The following is a 13,622-nucleotide window of genomic DNA, read 5'->3' as shown; positions in this document are numbered from 1 at the left end:
GAGGCCATGTCAGGAGGATTGCGAGTTCAAAGCCAGACTCAGCAACTTAGCGAGGCCCTAAGCAACTCATCAAGACCCTGTCTCTAAATAAAATATTTTAAAAAGGGCTGAGGATATAGCTCAGTGGTTAAGCACCACTGGGTTCAATCCATGGTACCAAAAAATAATAATAATAATAAAGAAGAAGAAGAAGAGGGTCACTGCAGGCAGCCTCCCTTCCTTGCAGAATAATCCAGTAACCTGGTTTATACACTCACTGGATTATCCCACCACTGCTGATCACTGTGTGCCAGGCTCCAATCTAGTAGCTGGATGCAGCGGTGGACAAAATAGACCAAACCACCATCTTCCTGGGGCTCTCGTTCTCATTGGGGGAAATGGAAAAAACACTGAGTAAAGAACTCATAACCAGGATAACTTCAGAATGGGATAAGTGCTATGTGAACAACAAAACAAAACAACAACAGGAAAAAACCTTTAGGACTGGGCATGGAGCTCAGGGGTAGAGTGCTTACCTACATGCTGAGACTCCCTAGTAGGGCAACAATAACAACTAAATCCTTATAAAGCATCTACTGTGGGCCAAACATTGCTAACAAATGTGGAATAATTTAACCCTTACTACAACCCTATAAGATATATGCTATTATCATCACCCCAAACTTGTAGCTAAGGGAACTAAAGCACAGAGAGGTTAAGGAACTTGCCTAGGCCACACAGCTAACAATGAGGGGCAGAGCCGAGTTTCATTCCCAGGCCATCTGGCTCCACGGTGCTGGCTGGTGGGGAGAGCATTAAGTAGGGCAGTTTGTCCAGGGAAGAGATGTCTAGAGAGGTGACATTTGAGCTGAGACACGATGTTAAGACATGGGAAGTCCAGGAGGCAGAGAGTTCCAGATGGAGAGAACATTGAGTGCAAAGGCCCTGAGGCAGGTAGGGCTTGGCAGCTTGGGAAAAGAGCAAGGAGGCTAGTTGGAGCTGTGGCAGAGGACACATGACAGCAACAGAGTGCTCAGCACAGACACGTGGGGATGAGAAGGAGCTTGCTTTGTCCTCTAGGACGTTTCAGATCCCTGCTGCTTGTCCCACGGATGCTCAGGAAGCCTGGCCTAAACCAGTTCTGACAGGCGCAGGCCCCTTCTCTCCCAGAATCAGGCCGATTAGGCTCAGGCAAAGCTGATTTCCACCCTGGGCTGGGAAATGGCCCAGGGTGGGCCACTCAGCCTCTTTTAGCCTCCACCCACAGCGCCCCCAGGCTGGTGGGCCAGGGAAGGGCTCCCCTCCTTCCTCACCCTAAATCTCCATCCTCCCTGGCCAGAGCCACAGAGGAGAGACTGCGGTCCTCAGCTGAGACAGGACCTCCTAGCTCCTGCCCCTGGGCTCCAGTCCTATCCAGGACAGAGGAGGGATGCCATGTTCCCCAGACTGGTCTCTGTGGGTCTGAGAGAGAAACCTAAAGGGGCGGATGATGGGTAGGGCTCCATGTTCCTATTAGATTCCAGATTCCTTCCCTTTGTGGTCCTGGGAATGTGGCTTCACCTCACCAAGTCTCAGTTTATTTCTCTGAAAAATGAGGATAATAATAATAACTAGCTCACAGAGTTGCTATGCAAATTGAATATAACATGCCCAAGAGGGAGATTTCTGGGGCCTCAAAATGTTCTAAGTCTCTCCCTGAGCAGTGTACATAAAAATGCAATGAATTATACATTTTAGATGTGGGCATGCATGTATACATTCTATACATTATAGCCCAATCATTTATTTATTTATCTATCTTTTTATTTATTTATTTTTGGTACCAGGGATTGAACTCAGGGGCACTCAACCACTGAGCCCCCTCCCCAGCCCTATTTTGAATTTTATTTAGAGACAGGGTCTCACTGAGTTGCTGAGCACCTCACCATTGCTGAGGCTGGTTTTGAACTCACGATCCTCCTGCCTCAGCCTCCTGAGCTGCTGGGATTACAGGTGTGTGCCATGGTACCAGTTTTTTTTAAAGGGTAAAGTAGGACTGAATGGATGTAGCCCAGTGGTAGAGCACCTGCCTAGCATATGCAGAGGCTTGGCTTCAATCCCTAGCACTGAGTAACATAAAAAATAAAAAAGCAAAGTACGGCCTTGTTCATGGTTAGTACCGCATAGATGTTTGCTAGGAATAATAGTATACGAAACATTCCATAAATATTTGTTGAATATATTTGTTGAGAAGGCCCTAGTACCCTTCCATACTTATTTATTTGATTTTTCAGTGCCTAAGGCAGCTCAAATTCAAAAGGTCCATGATTGAGTTCTTCCCTCACCTTGGTCTTGCTCCACTCCCAGATTTCCTAGCTGCCCAGGGGCTCAGTTGAGAAATGTAGATGTCACCCTGTCTGCCTTTTCCCTGCTCTTGTGCCTAATACCTCACTGCCAACTTACTATTATTTCAGTAGTGGACTGTCCTCAGAGATGGCACCCAACACCCTTCCTATGAAGGCATGCTGACCCCATCAAAAAGTCATGGACATGATGGCCCTTGCCTGTAATCCCAGCAACTCAGGAGGCTGAGGCAGGAGGATGACAAGTTTGAGGCCAGACTCAGCAACTTAATGAGGCTCTATCTCAACAACAACAAAAGGCCAGCATGTAGCTCAGTGGTGGAGTGGGCTCCTGAGTATCAGGGAGGTGGGTACAGTTTAACCGCTTGCAAAAAAATGAAATCAAATCCTTACCTCACTCCACAAATGAAAATGAACTCAAGCCAGGCGTGGTGGCACACGCCTGTTATCCCAAGTAACTCAGGAGGCTGAAGCAGGAGGATCACAAATTCAAAGCCAGCCTCAGCAATTAAGCAACTCAGTGAGACCCTGTCTCTAAATAAAATACAAAAAGGGCTGGGATGTGGCTCAGTGGTTAAGCACCACTGGGTTCAATCCTCCATACAGAAAAATAAAAAGCCAACAACAAAAACTAACTCAAATTGGATCAAGAACTTAAATATAAGAGCTAACAGTATAAAACAAATAGAAGAAAACATAGGGGTGGATCTTCATTAAGCTGGATGTGGTGGTATAATATAATATAATCCCAGCAGTTTGGGAGGCTGAGACAGGAAGATCGTGAGTTCAAAGCCAGCCTCAGCAAAAGCAAGGCACTAAGCAACTCAGTGAGACCCTGTCTCTAAATAAAATACAAAATAGGGCTGGGGAGGGGCTCAGTGGTTGATTGAGTGCCTCTGAGTTCAACCCTAATTCTCCCCCCGCCAAAAAAAAAAAATCTACATGACCTTAGATTTGGCAATGCATTCTTTATATATATATATATATAACTTTATTTTACTTGTTTATTTTTTTATGTGGTACTAAGGATCAAACCCTGTGCCTCATACATGCCAGGCAAGTGCTCCACCACTGAGCCACAACCCCAGCCCCTTGGCAATGCATTCTTGATTTGATATCAAAAGCAAGAACAATAAAAGAAAAAAAATGTTGGACAACAAAGTAAAAGTAAAAATGTATGTGAATCACAGATGCTATCAAGAAAGTGAAAAAAAAAGCTCACATACTGATAAGAGTCTTAGTGTCCGCATGAATGAAGAACTCTTACAGCTCAACAACAAAAAAGACAAACAAACCAACTAAAAAATGGGCAAAGTAATTGAATAGACATTTCTCCAAAGACTAGATGCAAATATATGCCAAAAAGCACATGAAAAGAAGCTCAATATTATCGGTTATATGGTAATTGAAAAACAAAACTACAATGAGATACCACCTCACACCGGCTAGAGATGGCCTTAACTCTTTTTTTTTTTTTTTTTTTGGTGGTACTGGGACTTGAACCCAGGCGCACTTATCCACTGAGCCACATCCCCAGCCTCTTTAATATTTTTTTTTAAAAGAGAGAGAGAGGAAGAGAGAATTTTAATATTTATTTTTCAGTTTTTGGCGGACACAACATCTTTGTTTATATGTGGTGCCGAGGATCGAACCTGGGCCGCACGCATGCCAGGCGACCGCTTGAGCCACATCCCCAGCCCTTAATATTTTCTTTAAAGAGATGGTCTCACCGAATTGGTTAGGGCCTCACTGAGTTGCTGAGTCTGGTTTTGAACTTTCGATCCTCCTGCCTCAGCCTCCCAAGCTGCTGGGATGACAGGTGTGCACTATCATAACCAGCGCCTTAACTTTTTTTAAAAAAGATGGTGGCAAAATAGGGATTTTTGTCGTCTTAGCAAGTTAGGTTTGTCTTAACAAAGTACCATTTAGGCACAACAACCTATGCCTGTGATCCTAGCTTCTTGGGAGGCTGAGGCAGAAGGATCTCAAGTTCAAGGCCAGTCTGGGCAATTTAGCAAAAAAATAAAAAACTTTTTTTTAAGTAAAAAAACTTTTTAGAAGTATTGTAGGGGCTGGGGTTGTGGCTCAGTGGTAGAGCGCTCACCTAGTATGTATGAGGCACTGGGTTTGATCCTCAGCACCACATAAATGTAAAATAAAGATATTGTGTCCACCTAAAACTTAAAAAAAAAATATTGTAGACTGGATGGCTTATAAACAACAGAAATATATCTCTCACAGTTGTGGAGACTAGAAGTCCAAATCAAGATGCCACCCGAGCTATTTTCAGACCCTGTCTGAAAGTAAAAAATGAAAAGAGCTGATGATGTAGCTCAGAGGTAAAGACCCTGGGTTCAATCCCCAACACACACACACACACACACACAGACACACACACACACACAAAGCCAGCATGATCCAGTTCTGGTGAGGGCCCTCTTCTGAATTGCAGACTGCTGATTTCTCATTAGATCCTCACATGGCATAGAAAGAGCAGAATTGCTTTCTGGGGTCCCCTTTATAAGGGCTGCACCCTCATGATCTCATTAACTTCCAAGATCCCACCTCCTGATGGTATCATGTTGGGGGTTAGGATTGCCACAAATGAATTTTGGGAAGACACAAACATTCAATCCATGACACTCGTACTTTGCCAGCAGGAGTGTAAAATGGTGCAGCCGCTGTGGAAAACAGTTTGGCGGTTCCTCAAAAAGTTAAACATAGAGCTACCATATGACACAATAATTTCATTCCTAAAAGAATTGAAAGCAGGGACTCAGACAGATACTTGTTCACCAATGTTCACAGCAGCACTATTCACGATAGCCAAAAGGTGGGAACAACCCAGATGTCCATCTGCAGATGAGTGGATAAACAAATTGTAGTGTGTATAGACACAATGGAATATTATTCAGCCACAAAAAAGAAACGAGGGGCAGGAATATCCTACAACTTGGATAGTCCTTGACAATACTATGTTAGGTGAAAGAACACAGATACAGAGAGTCACATATTGTATGAATCCTTTTATATGAAATGTCCAGAACAAATCTATCTGATGAGATAAAAAGTGAATTAATGGTTGTCAGGGGCTGAAGGAAAAGAGCATGGGGAACAATTGCTCAAAGGATATGGAGGGTACAAATGTTTTGAAACTAGGAAGAAGTGATTGTTGCACGTTGTGAATGTGTATAAATGTTACCATATTGTACACATAATTATATGTATATAGACTAATCACTGTAATAAAAGAGGTTAGCTTGTTTACCCTCCCCTTGAATCAGACTGGTCTTGAGACTGATGTTGACCATTAGGCTGCAGCAGAAGGAATGTTCTGGAACTTCTGTGGCCAAGCCTTAAGAAGGCTGCTTCTGCTTTTTGGAAGTCAGTTGCCATACTGTGAGCAGTCCTGCCCACAGAATCCTAAGAAATTAAAAAGATAGTTGTTTAAAGCCACAAAGTTGTGGGGAAATTTATTATGCAATAACACGTAAACAATTCTACCTCTAAAAACTTCTCAAGGCCAGCCGGGCACAGTGGAACACGCCTGTAATCCCAGCAACTTGGGAGGCTGAGGCCGGAGGATTGCTCAAAGCCAGCCTCAGCAATTTAGCGAGGCCGTAAGCAATCTAGCAAGACCCTGTCTCTAAATAAAAAGGGCTGAGGATGTGGCTCAGCGGTAAAGCACCCCTGGGCTACATCTCCAGTACCTCAAAGAATAAAAAAATAAGAACTTCACAAGGCCACCTATTTCTCTGTCTCCCCACCACCCTAGTCTGAGTCTCTCTTCTCCCTCCAGACAGCAGACTCCAGCTAGAGTTCCGGATCTCAGTCCAGTTCTGGAACTTCACCTTCCCTTGTAGCCAGAGGGAAGCTTCTAGGCCCATCTCATTCTCTCAGTCCTCCAGATAGTAACCGGGCTCTTTGTTGTGAGCTGCAAGGCGAATGCCCCGTCCCTGCCCATCTCCCCAGGCCCAGCGCCCTCACCCACCTCCACCCCCTACTTTTTGCAGTTCCTGGACTCAGCACTTCCCCTCCTCAGCAAAGGCTGTTCCCTCCACCAGAACGTTCCTACCGCCTTTCTTCCTTCCGGCTCACTCTTTCTCCTTTGGGAGGAGCTCAGCTCAGACACCAGTCGCTCCAGGAAGCCCTCCCTGACCCCCAAGCAGAGTTAGGTTCCTCCTCTGGGCAGCCGTTGGCCGTTTTTATTCCTGTCCTCACAGCAGCCGCTTCTGGATGGTTCTTGCCTTTTAGAACCCGTCTGTTTCACCATGCCACGAATGATTTCAGGACAGGGAGAGACTAGTGTGGGGCCGGCACCCAGAGGTACTTATGGAAACCCAGGGAAAGGAAGAGAGAGGTCTGTGGTGTGGGCTGGGGCTGTCTAACTTCTCAGGTGGGACTGTTGTGTGAGGGCTGGGCTTCCCCCACCCCACCTGGCCCTGGCCACCTGGAGAGGCCTGGAGAAGAGGTCATGGAGGAACTGCTAGGGGCTTGAGTGATAAATGACAAGGTGTTGGGAGTGGAGTGCTCTTCTATGTGCTCAGCATCTCCTACCCAACCCCTGTACTGCAGCAACCCAATGGCTTATCCATCTCCCCAATAAAGAGTGTCATGCAGAGCTTATTTGCATAGGCTATGCAGGTAGGCAGACCAGCTTTCAAATCCTGCCTCCGCTAGCTCCCAGCTGTGTGAACCTGGAGGATCGCTTCACCTCTCTGATCCATTCTCCCTTCATCTGTAATAAAGGGCATGATAATGGCACCTCATAGGTTGTCATGAGGATTAATGAGATAATGTGTCTAAAAAACACTTGTCACAGTTGCTGGCACACTGGCAGGTTCCCTGAAACGTTAATGAGATCGCTTCCTGTCACCCTGTGAGCTGTACTCACCTAGGTCCAGCACTGTGCCTGGCGTGTGAGAGGTGATCAGCCAATGCCTTAGGAATGAAGGAGTGAGGGTTCCAGAGAGAACACAGGAGCGATCATAACTGCATGTAAATACCCACTCATTCATTCAGTCTTTACAACCTCTAAAGGACTCGGGTGGTATTATTGTACCTTCTTTATTGGAAAGGAAACTGAGGCTTAAGGGAGTGCAGGAACTAGGGCGTGGAGGATGGATTTAAGCCTGGCATTGCAAGTCCTTAGTCCTTGAGCCACCAACCCGTGCTGTGCTGCCCCACTAAGCACCACGTTCACCTCTCCTGTCAGTGCGGCCTCTATCCCAATCTGTGACCTCAACCACGTGCACCTCTCGCTGGGCCAGTCACCCAGGGTACCAAAAGAGGACTGGAGGAGTCAGGGTTGAGGGCGCTTCCTACCAGTTTAATAATCTAGGCCTTGGCTGGCGCCTGCCCTTGCTAGTGACCTGATGACAGGTGGGTTCATGGGCTGGACTGTCACCAGGGGGTCATTGCAGGTAGACGGCTGCACTGTCCACACATACACACTGGGGGAGGGGTCTAGCCTCTGCCTCTTCCTAGCCCCCTGAAGGCCCTGAGAGAGGCTGAGACAGCCACCCCCAGATGTCTATTCCTGTCCCTGGCCTAGTGCCGCGCTGGGGAAGCAACAGCTATTTTGAGGCCCTTCTCCCTCCAAGCGTGAGTGGTGGGAAGGCGCTGGGAACATCCCGAACTAGGAGGCTGCCCATCGCAGCCTTGCCCTGGATCTTGGCCACCCCAGGCCTCCGTGGCTCTGCCTCAGTTTTTCAGCAAAGGCATTATGACCATCTCTGAACAGAGCCACCACACTGGGATAGCCCAGGGGAACTGATCCCAGGGGACTTCTGGTGTCTAGAGCACAGGGTGACTGGGCCTGGCTCTTTGGGGAAAGGACTGCAGCAGCTATAGCTGGACCCACCCAGCTGGTCTGAGCTTGACATTGGGAAACAGAATTATCAGAACAATGGCATAAAAATACCTGACGTTTCTTGAGTGCTCACAATGAGGCAGGCTCTGTTCTAAGCACTTGACACAGAAGTGATTTAACCTTTGCATAGAGGAAACTGAGGTTCAGAGAAGGAAAGCAACTTGCCTGAGGTCAAACAGCTGATGAGTGGCTGAGTCGGGACTAGAACCTAGGCAAGCTGGTTCCAGAGTCCATGTTATAACCACTTTTCTTCCCTTGAGCCCTCCAGGCCCAGGGAACTAATGTGAATAAGGAGAATGAGGCACTGGCTCCAGAATCAGTTCCCCTTTTCAGGTTTCCACCCACAGCACTGCTCCCTCATCTGGAAAATGGAGGTAAGAATAGCGCCCACTTCCAGAGTGGAGGTAAACATTAGTAATATCATACTTTTAAGCTGGGGCTCAGTAACTTCTTAAAAATTGTGGAATTAACATGTATGTGCCCATTCATTCGTCCAGGCTGTCATAACAAAAACACTACAAACTGGGTGGCTTGCACAACAATTTATTGTTCATGGTTCTGGACACCCAGCAGTCCAGAATCAAGGCACCAGCAGATTGAGTGTGTGATGATGGCCCACTTCTTGGTCCATAGGTGGTGTCTTCCTCCTGTGCGCTCACATGGCAGGAAAGGGTGAGAGAGCAATTGGCATCTCTTCCATAAGGGCACGAATCCTATTCTTGAGGGCTGCACCCTTATAACCTGATCCCTTCCAAAGGCCCCACCTCCTGATACCATCATGTTGAGGGTTAGGATTTCAACACAAGGATTTGGTGGGAGCTGGAAGACACAAACATTCAGTGCATAACAATGTGGTAAAATAAAATGGTACAAAAGGTACCAGGGATTAAACACGGGGCACTCAAACACTGAGCTCCATCCCCAGCCCTATTTTGCATTTTATTTCGAGACAGGGTCTCACTGAGTTGCTTAGCGACTAGCTTTTGCTGAGGCTGGCTTTGAACTCAAGATCCTCCTGCCTCAGCCTCCTAAGCTCCTGGGGTTATAGGCATGTACCACTTCGCCTGGCAAGTCCCTCTTCTTAATGCACATTTTTTAATTTCTCTCCCCAGAGGTAACCACCATCAACAATTTCTTGTGTCACCTTTTGGAAATGTTCTATGCAAAAAAAGTCAGAAAAGCTCTATAGAATAATAGTTACAAACACAGTCTTCCTGGTCAAACCATGGCCCTGAGCTTCTAGCTTCAAGAAGCTTGGGCAACTTACTTCTTCTGAGTCTTTGTTTCCTCATATGTAAAATGGAATTAGTAAAATTAAGTACAGACTCGAGTGTGGCTCAGTGGTAGAATGCTTGTGTAGCATGTGCAAGGCCCTAGGTTTGATTCCCAGGACTACAGTGAAATAAGTATGTACTTTATAGGTAGCTGCAAGGACAAATGTATCAATCTTTGCAAAGTGTCTACAACACTCTCTGGTACATAGCTGTCCAATCACTACACATTCTGATAAACATTGAGGTGACTTTTTGCCATTGCAAACAATGCTGCAAGATACATCCTTGCTCACCTGTCCTCTGGCATGTGCAAGAATCCTGTGGGATAAATTCCTGGTGGAGAAATTGCTGGGTCAAACAACAGTGCCCTTGGATTCTCAATTAGTTTTTGGATGAGCCAATCTCACAGGACACAGGGGTGGGATTGAGTGAGATGCAATGTTCTATCTCTGAGGTTCAGGAGGGCTGTGTCTGCTCCAGCAACCTGGAGGAGGTGGTGGCTCCCCAGGCCCCCGGCCAAACAGATGGAGGGTTTAATTTTATCTAGATTGTCCCCATAAGTCTTTACAGGAAATTGGTTGATAGGATTAGAGGAGCAGGAGCCCCTAATGAGCAGCGGTTGCTTTCCAAAATGCTGAAGCAGATACAATTTTCCTTTGCCACCAATTTTCCAAGGCAGCATCCAGATGCTGGTTGGGACTTCCTAGATGCCAAAGGCACCTTAGAATGGCACCAGATCAGACTTTCCTTCCTTGAACATCCTTCTAGTTCCTGGACATCCCAGAGTTGGGAGTAGAGAATAAGGGGATAAGAGCACAAGTTTGGGGGTAAGAGAGAAGTTGTCCCAAATTACAGTGACCTTGGGCAAATCACTTCCCTTTCTAACCCTCATGGGTATGGAGTCACACCCAGAACAGAAAGTATTTATTTATTTATTTATTTTTAAAGAGAGAGTGAGAGACAGAGAGAGAGTGAGAGAGAATTTTTTAATATTTATTTTTTAGTTCTCGGCAGACACAACATCTTTGTTTGTATGTGGTGCTGAGGATCCAACCCGGGCTGCACGCATGCCAGGTGAGAGCGCTACCGCTTGAGCCACATCCCCAGCCCACCCAGAAAGTATTTAATGCAGTGCCTGGTACATGTGAGAGCCTAGTAAATGGCCCTGCAGGAGACAAGCATGAAGAACAGCAGCTACTCTGGATCCTGCATCAGAAGACCCAGGGAACATCCCTGCCCCCTGGTAGCCTCCTACCCTCACCTAACTGCAGCTGCCCCAACCGCCTCCTAGGGAATGCTCCAGATTTTCCAGACTATGAAATGGGTTGTGTGAGTTGTAAGGAGCTAACATTCTGTTCTGTGTCTGATCCAAAAGGGTAAATGGGAGCAGGAACCCTCAGACAGGCAGGAGGGGAGGAATCCAAAGGAAGTTTTCCAAGCCCCAGCTCCGCCCCCCACCATTTATCTGATCTGATTTAGGATCTACGACTGTAATAAAGACAGTAATAATAGCAACTACCCCATTGATCCAGGCGGCAGATGAATCTGTTAAGGGCACAAGCTCCGGCTCAGGCTCAGACGGACCTATTCTGGAGTGAATCATGCTCAAGTTCACTTCTCTAAGCCTCAGCCCCTTTCCTCACCCTACTGCGGGGTAAAGGGATGGGAACCAGGAGGAGGCAGACTGGCGCATTGGGGACCGGGAGGCCGCCGCCCCTCCACGCCTCCGCAGGCGGAGTCCCCAGCGGCCTCCCGCGCCGCGCGGCGGGGACCCGGGTGATTGCAAACAGCCGCCGGCCTCATTAGGAGACGTGTAATTAGCGGCTGATGGAACCCGAGCCGCGCAGGCTAATTATCCTGGAAGAGGCTGCTCCGCCGCCGCGCGTCTGCACCCCAGCGGGGCCGGGAGGGGCCGGACCTGGTTCAGAACCAAAGACCGAACCCGCGTTTGCTCCCCGGGCCGTGCTGTGCATCAGGAGTAAATCGTTCATTCAAAACAGCGTTTACTATGCGTTCACGGTGCCGGGCACAGTGCCCGTGTAATCCCGCTTAAACTTCCATTCTAATAATTATTAATAATAGACACCATTATTAACCTATTGCAGAGATGGGGAAACTGAGATCTAGAGACGTGAATTAACCTCCTCGACAGCACCTGGCTAGTAAGTGAAAGAGGGGCTAGAACCTACGATGCCATCGCTCCATTTTATTATACCAAGTGGACCGTGAAACGGGGCACCGGAGGACAACAGTCGCGTAGATGGGATTAGAGACACTGGAGTTGGAAGATTTGGGGTTCGAATTCTGCGCCTGCTCCTTATTGAATACTTGACTCTATTCTGGACCCCAATTGCATCTATAAAATAAACGCGGCGTTAGGATTAAAGGAACGAAGGCTGAGAAGGGTTAAGGATGGGTATTTTTAGGGAGGTAGGAAGCTAGACACTCAGGCTGAGTCAGGCTGGGTCTTGAGCTCTCGGCAGAGGGCCTCTGGCGCCCCCTGCTGGCCAGAGGACGCTGGAGATCGTGTTTCTGGATCATGAGGTAGTTCTACAGTCATTGATCCCTACACAGCGCCACCACCTACCCTCCCGTTTTTCCTCCCGGTGGAAAAAAGAGTAGGGAATGATTGTCAATTATCAGTTGTGAAACCTGTCTCTCTTCTTGAACCGCACAGAATGAGCGTCATGACAAATAGGGGTGGACGTAAAGACCTAGCTAGCTACACGGCTATCCATCCAAGTATTGGGTGTAACCAAAAAATCTGGAGATGTTTTAAACGTCCATCAAGGGGATATTGACTAACTAACTTATCAGTGATTCATTCAGACAATGTAATAATGCATAAGAATATTGTAACAGAACAACTGATATGATAAGTCAAACAAGAACGAGTCTTACAATGATGTTGGATGAAATAAGCCAGACACAAAACATGCTGTAAATTATTTATATAAATTTCAAGAACAAGCAAAACTAATCTATTGTAATAGAAGGCAGTAGTTCCTTCCTAGTAAGGGCTTTGACTGGGAAGAAGTCTACACACACATAGAAATTCATTTAGTTGTACATGTAAGAATATGCCATATACATTTTTTTTTTACATGAAAAGGAAAGAAATAGTATGATCCTCTATTCTTCAGTGTTTTATTTGTCTCAGGATTCCTATAGAGTCTTACTGAGGATTCCAAAGGATTTTTTTTTTTTTTTTTTTTTTTTGCGGGCTATTTCTATCAATATTTACCACGAACATTGGACTTTTTGTGTGCGTGGTGCTGGGGATTGAACCTAGAGCCTTGTGCATGCAAGACAAGCACTCTGCCAAATGAGCTATATCCTCCTCTCCTAAAACTGAGAAATGTTTAAAATAAATACACAATTCCATTAGATGTCAGAGCAATGGTGTCATCACATGTCACTCAACCTCTGGAAAAAACTTCACTGTCCATTTTGAGAGAATGAAAAAGGCAAATGACATCTTAATGTTATTATGAAAGTGATTTTGAAGCTGGGGACTCCTTGAGCGGTCTCAGTGGTCCTTGATCCATACTTTGAGAATCCCTGGCATAGGGGGAAAATGATGAGAAAGAAAACACTTCATGGCAGTTATTCTCTCTCCGTGCTGGGACTACAGTTTATTTTATTTGCTTCTCTGTGTATAGTTAAAAAAAAAAAAAAAAAAATCCGGAAAAATGGGCTGGAGTTGTGGCTCAGCGGTAGAGCGCTCATCTAGTATGCGCGAGGCTCTGTGTTCGATCCTCAGCACCACATAAAAATAAATTAAATACAGGAATTATTTTTAACTAAAAAATAAATATTTTAAAAATCCGGAAAATACAATGACTATATATTGTTTTTTTGCTAACAAAAAATGTTACTAAAGCATCCACCTTCATAAGACTGCTGAAAAGCCCAAATAGTAACAGAACTTTTAATTGTACCGAAGAAAAATCGAGCTCTAACCTGAAAATAAGAGTCCGATTTCCCGAGTGTTAATCCCTGGGCCTCAAGATTTTGGCCTCAAAAGTTCCACCGTCCGTTTGGGGGACAGAATATAATGGCATACATAACTGAACCGGAGGGTTCCAAGGGCACCAAATAGGGCGGCTGACACCCAAACTGTAAATCCCGGTGTGGAGCAAAACCACCCATCAC

This window comes from Marmota flaviventris, chromosome 1 (genome assembly GCF_047511675.1).
Source record: "Marmota flaviventris isolate mMarFla1 chromosome 1, mMarFla1.hap1, whole genome shotgun sequence".
Lineage (NCBI taxonomy): Eukaryota > Metazoa > Chordata > Mammalia > Rodentia > Sciuridae > Marmota > Marmota flaviventris.
The sequence above is the reverse complement of the archived record's forward strand: the minus strand, read 5'-3'. Positions refer to the sequence as shown.